Here is a 12,090-nt window from a genome sequence, read left to right as displayed (position 1 = left end):
CTGCCAGATATCCGGTGTGGTAGATCTAGCGAAACCCAACGAGCTCTCGCCGCTATGAATATCCTGGTCTGGCGTAACTGAAACGCTCAGGTTGACGCAGTATGGTAACGTTTCTTGGAAGCATACGGTAAACTTCCGCACTCGCAGTTACTAAAGAAGTAGAGAACTTATGGAAATCACTGAAAACTGGGGAGTGTGGTAGCTCAGAGGAGAGAGATACTGATCGAAGGGTACCAGGTTCAAACCTAGAGTGAAGCTATCGGACACCACGAACAAAAATCCTCTTAACCTCCTTACGACGCGAGAGAAATGAGAATTTCAACCATGAAAGATGATCGAAAATTAAACTTTTTATAGAAGAAACCACGTTAATCTAATTATTAAATATTTTTGTCGCTTGAAACTTTACGTAATTGATTTTTCATGCGTGTCATGATGGATGTCTACAAAGCTACGCCTGGAGATTAACGTTTCATGCCAACTACTTTTTTTTCGCTGCTAGTCGGTTTAGTAAGAAATTAATTATCCGCAGAATAGTACAGCCGAAGAAAGCATTCCACCAAAAGAAAGACCTAAAAACAGCGTGTAATTTAAACAAAGAAATAAGGAAACAGTTTATGAGAACTTACATTTGGAGTATGCTTGTCTTCGGAAGTGAGGCATGGTCAGTGACAGTCGCGGAGAAATCTAGGGTGCCTTCGAAATATGGTGCTACAGAGGAATGATGAGTATCAAATGGATCGACCGAGTTAGTAATGAGGAAGTCCTAAGAAGAGTAGGAGAGAATAGAAGCCTCATGAAAACCTTAATAAGAAGACGGAAGGAACAACCTTATGGCCATATCTTGAGACATGATGGTCTGATGAAGGCAATCGTTGAGGGACAAGTAGATGGCAAGAATGAAAAGGGAACACTTTCAGCAAAATGTATGGAACTGGTAAAGGGGTATGTGAAAGAGAAGAAAAACGTAGGTGTAAAAAGATTAGCTGATAGGAGAATTTAGTGGAGAACTGCGTGGAACTAATGCCGTTTTACACGGGGCACGGAATTGGGCAGATTAGACCTGCATTAATTTCGAAAATGGCGTGGAATTGCGCTAATGCATGAACGAAATCAGAACAGGGGCTATTTTGCCATCTCACGTCCACAAATTCTCGCATGTGTCCTAGCAATTCATCGCTTTACGCGACGCAATTTTGACTGCGCCTTCGTACACACGTCAGATTGTGCAAGTACATGCCCCGTGTAAAACGGCCTTTAGGATTGCTGACCAGTGACGATGATGCGCGAGGGAATGGCCATCCCATGAAGCGATATTAAAATGTAGAGTATCATGAGGTGTCCTGGTTGAAAATACTCTGACCTACGATTGATCTTGACTCCCCTACAATTATCGATCCATCATCTTACATTATTGCTATGCAAGGTGCACCCTAAGATAGCAAGAACGAAACAGGAAGACCTCGAATGAAATATATGGAATAGGTAAAGAAGGATATGAAAGAGAAGAAATACGATGGTGTGAAAAGATTAGCTGATAGGAGAATTGAGTGGAGAGCTGCGTCAAAGCAATCTTAAAATTGTCGACCAGTGATGATGATGAGAAAACCGTTCTCGGCCGCCTGATGTCGTAGGGCACAAACTTCACAGCGTATTACTGCAACTGTTCGGAACCGCGAGGATTTTGTAAAATGAGGCTATTCGCCTTGGTTTGTTTCACTCACGGTCATAATTAGATCAGACTTTATCGGTCTTAATCAATGAGCCCCAACTAGAAAAAATATATATTTCATACTCAGGACAAAAAAAATGTTAGGTAAAAAAACCGTTATTAATCGTCGAGGGACAAGTAGATGGCAAGATTAGAACATGAAGACCTCGAATAAAATATATGGCACAGTTAAAGAAGGATGGGAAAGAAAAGAAATAAGTAGGCGTGAAAAGATTAGCTGATAGGAGAATTGAGTGGAAGGCTGCGTCAAATAAAACTTTGGATTATGATTTGAAGTTTTTCCCTACGAGTAATGTGGGTAAACTCTTCTCGGGATTCCTATCGGTTTAATTTATCCACAATAGCTAACGTTTAGCAGACTACTAATTGTTGTTTCATTTGTTTGTTGTTTGCAAAGTCACATCGTTGAAATAAATTTAGTTCATTATTTAGTTAGTTAATCAAATTATAAAAAAACTAAAATGTATGATGCCAGTATTTATATCTTACCTATAAGTAACTTATGAAACAATCTATTTCCTTATGTGACTTAAAAAAAATGTTCTTTAACTGTAATAACGAGCAAATTTGGTCAACTGCATCATGATTGAATAGCTCTGTGACGATGGCGTTAGTTTCGGATTTTCGTCTTCGCGAACTTTCCATCAAACGTTGGCTATAATGATTAAATTAACCCGGTGGGAATCCCGAGAAGAGTTTACCCACAATCTTTGGATTGTTGACCAGTGATGATGATGATGATGACGTGTCTGTTCTGGGGAGACTTAGGACAGGTAGTTGCTAGGATGCACGTTCGTTCCCTCTCGAGATGAGCCCCGCGGCATATGCGAAGCGAGTGGCATATCCATTGGAAAGCCACACTCTCGACGGACGGCTTCGGAAGAGCGATCTTATCTTGCGAGTGCTTCTCCCTCACTCACCGTTATCTCTTGCCGAGCGTAAACAGACGCTTAGATTGGAGGATAACCACCAAGGGCAACATTCCAAGAGCCATACGTCCCCTTCCATCGAGGAGGATATTTTGACTATTAGAAATCTATACCGTGGACGGCTGCGAAATTCACAACAAGATCGGTGCTTGACCACGCCATTCCCAACAGTAGTGCACTCCTAACTTTTCGAAGATTTCGATGAAAAGTCCCACTTTCTAAAATAAAATCATACTCCATTTTGGTTTCAATAAGTCACGTGCCCTCCGGCCTCCCGCCCAAAAACCTATCTTGTTGAAATTCTCTACATACAAAAACCTTAGGTTCAACATCTTGGTAGCTAAACTTCTGTTTATCACCCGTTTGACCTCGGTGGTGACACCCTCGTACCCTCACAAGGCTCGCGGTTGGATTTTAGGCAAATAAAAGTAGTTCCAGTGTTTTTCCAAGGCCAAAAAATCTAGGAAATGAAATTTGTCCGGAGTATGTAGACTTTTTAACTCAAAATTTTAAACGTTGAAACCCCACTGTCAAATTTTAAGTTTAAACCGATATTATAAGATTATGATATCAAAATTATGAAGTTTAAACACTTTCAACCTTGGAGAAAAGTCCGACAACTTCTGATCTGGGTTTACCTGAGGCACAACCACAAAATATAAAAGGAGAGATATTCACCTCAAATGGCGAATCCAATTCTCATAATTCATTTTTCAATACTGTAGTCTCACTCAAAATTCCACCACGCACGGAAAATATATGACACATACTTGTCTCCATTTTCTGTGAAGTCCACTATCTTTTCATATAAGAGTGGCATTCAACGCTACAACTACATTTATGAGGTACTGTACAATCCATAACCAGGGTGTGTGGCACGGGGTGAATCTAGACCAGGCATGCAGCACTCATCCTAGCCTTAATAAGAAATGCACTCGCCTGCCGGACACAGGCCAAACAGAGCAGATACTATGAGAGTGCTAAGGACTCGAACATGCTACCATGGAAATAAAAATATTAGTAATAGGACTCTACGATGGACATGACATTGAAACTAATCAATGCATAGAAAATGTATTGGCTGTAAGGATTCGATAACATCAGTTGTATATCGCGTATTCACGGAAGAAATTATGGACACTCGCTAGTCGAATAAGAGGTAAAATATAACTCATGAGAGTTTTCGTGAGTGCATGCGAGAACGCTGAAGATCGGAATTCGCGGTATGCAACATACCTTCTCCCTTCCAAGAGATATCATAAGCGGAAGAAACATGCGAGATAGTCTATACATGTCCATTAGTCGCAGAGTAAGCGCATTCTGAGCATCTGAGTTCATTTTCCCATCTGCCACGGATGGGTGAAAATATGCCAGCTCTGAGGAATCTTCACACACGGTGAGAACGGAAAAGCTTCGGGATGTATGGATAAAAGAATACAGTTCCCGTTTAGTCTGAATAATAGTTATGAATTCCACCTTAAGTGCCAAAATCCCGTACTTCATCTACATCTACATACTGCCCCGCAAGCCGCCTCATTAGGCGCGTGGCAGGGGGTGTCAGGACACTAGCCGTTTACAAATTAATAAGAAATACTCAAACGAAATTACTCATAGCATTTGTTAAAGCCCTTTATTATTCCGGGAAAAGAGTGATAAGGAAAAATAATTAAGTTAAAATTATCAGTTTCTGATGAAATTCATCAAACTTTTCAGTTTACATGGAACATTGAATACTTTGGTAAAATTTACGAAACCAGTTTGATAAATACTATAAAAATGAATGGAGCGGTTAGATAAAAACTAATACGTTGAAAAGGATAATAAACCCAACGTAGCGCGCGCATATGAAAGATTTTCAACTGCAATTCTGAATTGGTATACAAAAAACAGAAACGACAGTCAGATCGATAGATTTCGAAGAAAGATTATCAAATTCTATCAAACAAAACAATAGAGTTTGATAATTGTTACCAAACAAGTAAACACGTTCGTAAAATGAATAATCTTCTCCATGAAAGTTACCAAACTCTGATGCGCATCGAATTTATGCAGCAATTGTTACCAAACTCGTCCGTACAATGTACCAAATTATGAAATGTCGAAATGTTCGATAAAATTCATCGAAGAGAGTTCGATAAAATAAATCAAGTGCAAATTTTAAGTATATTAAACGAAACTACTTCCTATCGTAGCTGCATGAAAGTAATCAGCAAAAATTTATTTCCGTGTGCCTATACGTTCGGGAAAATATCTCTTTAAATTTATCACTTCTGTTTTATCTGGAAATGTGGTAGGGTTCCAATATGGTGTTCTCCTGGTTGTTTTCTATTTAAGATATCTATTATCAATTGCTCAAGCAATCCAAGCCTAGCGCATAGTCTCCGAGTCTCAAAAAAAAAATACTTGGTCTTCTATGGACTCCAATGCAAGCATGGGACCAAGGAAAAGGCGATTCACAAATCCATTACGAACATATAAAATATTAATGAAGATAACCATTCCGGTCATTCATCGAACTATTTAAACCATGTAGAATTTCTTAGAAAAGTCATTTGGATAAATATTGTTTTTGTGCGAGATATTGAATTTTTAAAATTGCGAAGTAAGAGGAAACATAGGAAGGAACTTAATTTTAACCCTTTGAAAGAACTAATAATCATACTTAAAGCACATTAATGGGAAAATTAGGAATATTTAAAGCTGATTTCTGTAATTTTATAAAACTTTCTTGACTGAAATAGGGTTGAAGAAAATTTCAAACCTGCATTAATGACAGCAAGGTAAACGTAAACATTCATGATACTCGGAAATTCGCCACTAATTTGGCTAATTTCAAGCATAAAAAAATTACGGCGAGTTGAATGTCACTTCCTATCCAAGTTATATAAATTATGATTTCAATCGCATCATATTTCCATGCAACATAAATTAAGTTCAGTGTTTATAGTACATATCTACATTTCAGTAAATTTGTAGCGGTATCACAGAGCCATGGTTCCGTCTCCATCAAAATTATCGCCATGGCGTTGCGTAGTCCCCATCCCTCTGAAGCCTGTCTATTAAATGCATCGGCGAAGGTGTCAAGTGTCCGCGTCCTGCGGTCAAACGCGTGACGATAACGTGTTCAAACACACACACACACATATTCAGACACGGAGTACAACCCGTTCACCAAGCGTTGACCTCGTTATAAAATCGCGAGAAGAGACCATCTACGTGCGACTTAATGGAGCCTCCAGTCGGCGCGCAAGCATTAAAACAGCTTGCAATACCTATATGAAAGGGCGAGCGTTCTGAGTCGACCTAGTTCGAGTCCCTTCAGGCACATCGTGTCTAAGATTGGAAATCCCCGCGTGATGGCTCTCGCTTTTCACGAGAAGAGAACGAAGAGGATGTCCATATATGTTGCTATCCTCGCGGTTGAAAGCGAGTTCATGGTTGAATTCTCCGGACATATGAAAAGCATTTAATTACGCGGCTGACTGATGTCATAGGCCACAAAATTCATAGCGGATTACTGCAACTGTTCCAAATCGCGAGGCTTTTGTAAAATGAGGCTAGTCACCTTGGTTTGTTTTACTCACGGCCATAGTTATGTACAAATTCTTAAGGCCGCAATCGATGAACCCCAACTGCAGGAAAAATATTTCATGCTCAGGATAAAAATCATTTGCTCAGTAAAAAACAAATGTGGGGGTTTTAAGGGATAAAGCAATCCTAAGAGATCAGAGAAATGTTTAAGGTTAATCCATTTCACTTAATGGAATTAATTTTACTTATAGAATAGTGGCAGGATGAATAAAATATCCCTCAGAAAGCCGTAAAACTCACTATTTTGAACCATTTATCTTAAAAATTTTCTGGTGGCTGGCCCCTACACCTCCCACTTACCCTCGCAGGAATTTCATTCTCTCGCAGAACCCTCGCTATTAGTTGGGCCTGAAACCCCCAAGTCTTAATTTCTGGCTGCGCCCCTGCCCCTGAGGGCGAAGAATATGTCGCCCTTTCGAAACGTCACAAACGGCTTAAAACAGACTCAGCCATTTTCTTTTATATCTAATGTTAATAATTGCATAAATTATTTTAAAACTCTCCAAATACAAGAGAAGTTTTTATTAACACGGTACAACATTTTTTGTCAATAAAGCAATCCGTAAAACCACTGCACGAGGATAAAGTTGGCATTCTTTAGAAAAAATCGAGGATTGGTCTTTTTCGCTAAATTTGTTTATAAAAATAAAAATAATTTGTTTAAAAAAATTTATGTAAATAAAAACCTTTGACCTCACATACATTGTTAACGTGAGGGCACAGGAAAGAATGCGGAGCAAGTTGTGCGCGATTTATTTAAGAATGTTTATGCGAAGTTTCAATTTCCTTGATCAAAAAAATCGTTTTTGAGGTTTTGGCCAGCTTTTTTCGATTCCAGCCCATTGTGCGGATAACCCGAGAATCCTTTCTCCAAATACTTCCTACTTCCCTCTACCCGATGGCCAAAGTCCTTCTTCTCCGATTGAATTACCCGGTGGAGATCCCGGGAGTCTTTCTGCGCCTGATAGGCCGGGAAAATCTAAGATCTTACAGGAAATCGTTGATGTGAGGAGAGGTAGATTGTGCTCCTTTGCCGGCTCAAATGATCTCAGCTGTCGACCACCTTTCCATAAGTAGACAAAATCAGAAATAAAAGAAGCTAGATAAATATTATTTCCGATTTAATTCTTTATTCAGGTAAATCTGGGGTAGCATGCCGTTAAAGGCCAATCGGGTCAACACCCAATCCGCAAATCGGCGCTGATTTCGTTTCCAACAGTGGATAGCTGATCCCATAAACTTCCACAACTGCCAATCTGAGGACGCCATTGAACTAGATGATCGTGATGGCTCTTGAAAAAAGAAATACGTCGAGCAAACCGGTTTTGATTTCGCCAAGGCCGTACGCAATTGGCGTGTGCGAATGGTTGGACCATGAATAATTGCTTCCAACACTTGTGTCGTCATCCTCCTCAGTTGTGATATGGGAACATACCTATTCCTATCCAGATGTATTCGGTCTCCATACGCCCATTCTTAAGCAGTAATCCTACAAACATTCTTTTGATCGCTATTGGTCTTAAGGTGTGACTTAAAAACCTCATGAGAGCTTTTCCTACTAATTTAAATTAAATAAGGGTTATTTACAGATAGACAGTTATTCTGGCAATTTAACTTCACACTATTGGTGTCTGAGAAGAAATCCACGCCCAAAATATCTTATTTACATCATTACGTCTTTAAGATGGCGGAAATATGATGATCCTCACAAAATAAAATAATAATTGTCTAAAATTCGTTGTTGTTGGGTGTTGGATTTTCCACTAATATTTTGCAATGCTGTATTTGAAAGTAAGCTAAAAAAGAAATTAGAGCCGTGTTGATTTTCTTTTCTACGCTCTATAAGTATATAAAAATTCTCTTTCATGGTGGAAAAATTTCCTGCCGCACTGAAACAGCCTACCGACATGTTGATTTAGTAGTGACGTCAGCAGGAAGCGTCACTGCCTTTGCCACCGTCCTCTCCGTGCTGGGAACGTTGAGATATTCACGATAATCACTGATATGAAAACAATACTGCAACTTCGACATAAACGCCCGAAATAGCCTTAATTGCTGCTATTAGAGCAGTATTCTTTAGAACGAAATGGGTGTATGGGACAGTGCGACCAGGCAATTCTTATATTTTGTTATGATTCTTAACTCTCCCTGAGTGTAATATTTTAATTATGCTCCATATTCGCTGAAGACAAGATTGGAGTGAACTTTAGGTGAAATTCTCTTCATTGAAAATAATCTCCTCATTCCAAAATTTCCGAGTTTTTAGAAAAATCGTTAACTCCGATTTACGTTTTTTCCTACAAACCAAAAACCTACCATAGGTTCCTTGACCTTAGAACTTGGAAATAAAGTGAACTGAGACCCCCGACTTTAATTTACAGCAGTTTCTTTTTCGGCTTTCTTTGATAAAAGTGGACAACCATGTTGTTACCAAAAATATATACCTACCATTGTATGGCTAACCAATGGTGGTGACCTCAAAGGTTTTCACGTATCTAGTGTAAAGACGGATGTAATTAGCACACATTGAGACAACGGAAATTGAAAGAATAATAGTGCAGGTTTATATACGGAAATAAACGGAAAGTGTCTAGCACCTTTATATTCAGTTGCAAAGTAATTTGGTGCGCAGGATGTTAAATCTTACGGAATGATTGCGCTCAGACACATTTTTACATATCTTGACCGAAAGAGGATAGCGCTATTTGTGTATTTTTGGTTTTGCTTATGGCACAGATCTTACCACTTAAAACTACATGAACAGTTGTGCTTAACGAACCTTTCCCAGTAATTCTTGATTTCGAACACGCGGGTATGGCGGGAAGCTATCACTGCGCAAAAAGACCAAAACGTTCTGCTCATTACCAGTATCTGTCTGCAGACTGCGACGATCGAAGGTTCAGCGGATGAAACTCCTTAACGTGATACGAGTTGTTTCTTCAGGCGTGACTTCATGGAATCGACTTCAAATGGGATGCAAAAAACTTTATAATTGTAAACTACAAGTACAAAATGCCTTGGTGGTGTAATGGCTATCCGGAAATCGGGAGATCCGGGTTCGAATCCCGGCTAAGTCAAATATTTTTCGTGGCGAACTTCATCCGTTGGTGTATTTATCTTATATTTCTACTCTGATGATTTACGGTGAATTACAACTTTTTTGAATTTCACTACCCTTAACTTGAATTCTCACAAATTTCTGAATGTAGACGAAGGGGTCACGTTGACATTTTCGCACAGAGTGCAGAAATGAGAGAAAGAAAATATTGCAGGTAGATAAAACGGAAATAAATTGCACCTTGAGTAGTCCCTGACCTCCTTGTATTTCTCACAGACCACGTTGCGAAGGCACAGCGTTAAAAACCGCGAGCCAACAATTACGGCCGTTTAGGTCGCTCAGCTTATGCACGGACTTGCTTACTCATATTTGGAATTCATAATCTTGAAATATTCCCGACATCGTTTCCCCGTTGCTTTGCTACACTTAAATTTGAATAAGTTTCAGTGACCGAGTCACGCTGTATAAAATTGTCTCATCAAGGAAAGGACACTAGCTTGAGTGTTAGAACGTTTTTACTTTCTTTTCAACTAGCGCACGGTACATAGTTAGGTATTTTCATCTGTTGCTCTATGCAATGCTAGATGCGGTTTCATGCATTAGCAGAAATGAACTATTCATTACACTTCATCGATTCATGCCTTAATCGTTTATCTCTATCATTTATCACCCTGGCTGTTAAAGTTCTGTGTTTCTTCAATTCAAATGCGTTTCCATCACTCGGCTCCGTCGTTAGTATATCAGCAGTATGGTCTCACCCATTCTGTCGTGACGACAGTTTTTCTGGCGTTCTACCCAACACAGAAGTCTTTAATAAATATCTAACCCTGTTAAAAACCAGAGAAGACTGATGAGGTGAATGTCAAGAATAGGATAATTGAGAATCTTAGATATCTTCGGCCTCGAATAATACGAGAAAAAGGGAGGCCATTTCACCAGGACTGTTACTAAAAATTTAAACGACCTTATCTTCACTTAGAAAACAAAAATCTATCACATAAAAATGACGAAATTGATAGAAAATTTATTCCTACTTTGAATTATTGATGAGGTGGATTTAACGTAATATTCTTTAATTTTTTTGTTGTGAAGATAAAATATAAGGCAATATCTGAAAGAGTCTTTCTAGAGTATCAGGATAAGTGAGCAGCAATAATTAACTAAGAGTTAGCGACAACTCGGGGAGCACAAAAAGTTCACCGCTCAACGTTTTTACCCTTTGCATTCAGCGGCTGGAAATTACGAATATTTACCTTGTTCTTCCGTTAGCTAAGACCTGATTACATGAAATAACCATTTTGTGAGCTAGAGAAAAGTTATGCATATGGTGTGAGCAACATTAAACGCTGAAGTAGGCAAAGGGAAAGTTGAGGCATTTATAAGTTTAAATGCCAAAACACTTTCCAAATACTGTCAAACAAATGCAAGCTGTTTCATGGGTAGAGTAACACTGGAATATTAAAGGGGGTCGGAAAAAATATGTTAAAGCTATCGCTATCGCAACGTTACCAACAAGCCAATATTTTCTCGTTATTTGAAAAATTGAAGACCCAAGAAAAAATCATAAGCTTTATCAATGATCCAGCGATTGTAGACGCAATTCTCGAAGAAGTAAAAACGGAGTGAAAAAAATAAACAACTCTATATACTCAGTATAGAACCTCGATGCATAGTATTACTTTGTTTTCAATTGGAAATAGCTTCGAGTAACTATTCTTGTATTTCAATAATTACGTATAAGTTATGGTATTTCATTTTCTTCGAGATTTTCTCCAAAGAGTAAAAATAAAGTCATCTTTTTAGAAATATTTTAAAATAAAGATAAAAATTTATATGGAAAATCAATGAGCCAGAAAAATGCAAAAAATAATATTTTTCTTTGCCTCACAAAAAATGTAATGTATTAAGATAAACTAGGTTTATTTTTGTAATGATTCTTGTAATATTAAAAAATAATAGCGCTAAAGCGGTCGCACGAAGAGAAGACCCTTCCCTTTCGATAGAAATAACGGCAAATTTCGGTCGCCGATCCAGTGATAGAATCATAGAATCCGCCATACCAAATTTCACAAACACTTCATCGTCCACCTACATACTTACTTGTAGAGCCTCGATGCCTAGGAAAATTTAAAGGCACAACACCGACAAATTGTAAAATTTCATAATATATTAAATCTCTTTCTCCCTCCCCAACACGAATAACCCACGAAATTGCACCTAAATGACGTGAGAAGTGGGGATGAGAGATATAATGGAGTGAAAGCATTTAGAGGGGAGTTTGGGCGGTTATAACCCTTTCCTCGTCCTTCCGCCTCGGAGAGAGAATGACTAATGCTCACGGAATGCCCGATATTGGGAACGTCGGTTCCACGAGATCCACTATGTTCTCCCTACCGTCCGGATATCTATCAACTCTAGTACGGAATCTCCAGCAATTCTTTGCGTAGTCGATAATACAGCAGTTCTCGGCATACATAAAAAATTCGATTTTTAATGGAACACTGGTGCTATTGTGGTGGTATTATTAGAACAATTCTCCACTAATTCGTAGAAACCTTTAAGAAAGTATCATGAATTACAAAATATATTTATCATGAATGAATTTCCATCATTTCACTTCCTATAAGTATGAGGTTATGAGCGCGGTAAGCGACACATCTCAGAGGCCGTTGTATAAAATGCTTGTTTGGAAATAAAGTGTTCCACATTCAGTAAAAAAACTAATTGTAAGTCTTTAGAATGTTTTTGAATGAAATTGAAGTTTCAGCAAACTATAAAAT

General features: G+C 38.5%; 1 protein-coding gene across 1 annotated transcript in view; it reads right to left on the bottom strand.

Moving 5' to 3' along the window:
- The window catches only part of LOC124167637 (titin), a 222,146-nt gene that overhangs the window by 76,430 nt on the left and 133,626 nt on the right, over positions 1-12,090 (bottom strand). The gene's annotated exons all lie outside the window — the stretch shown is intronic.

Source organism: Ischnura elegans, chromosome 11 (genome assembly GCF_921293095.1).
Source record: "Ischnura elegans chromosome 11, ioIscEleg1.1, whole genome shotgun sequence".
Taxonomy (NCBI): Eukaryota; Metazoa; Arthropoda; class Insecta; order Odonata; family Coenagrionidae; genus Ischnura; species Ischnura elegans.
The sequence above is the reverse complement of the archived record's forward strand: the minus strand, read 5'-3'. Positions and strand labels throughout refer to the sequence as shown.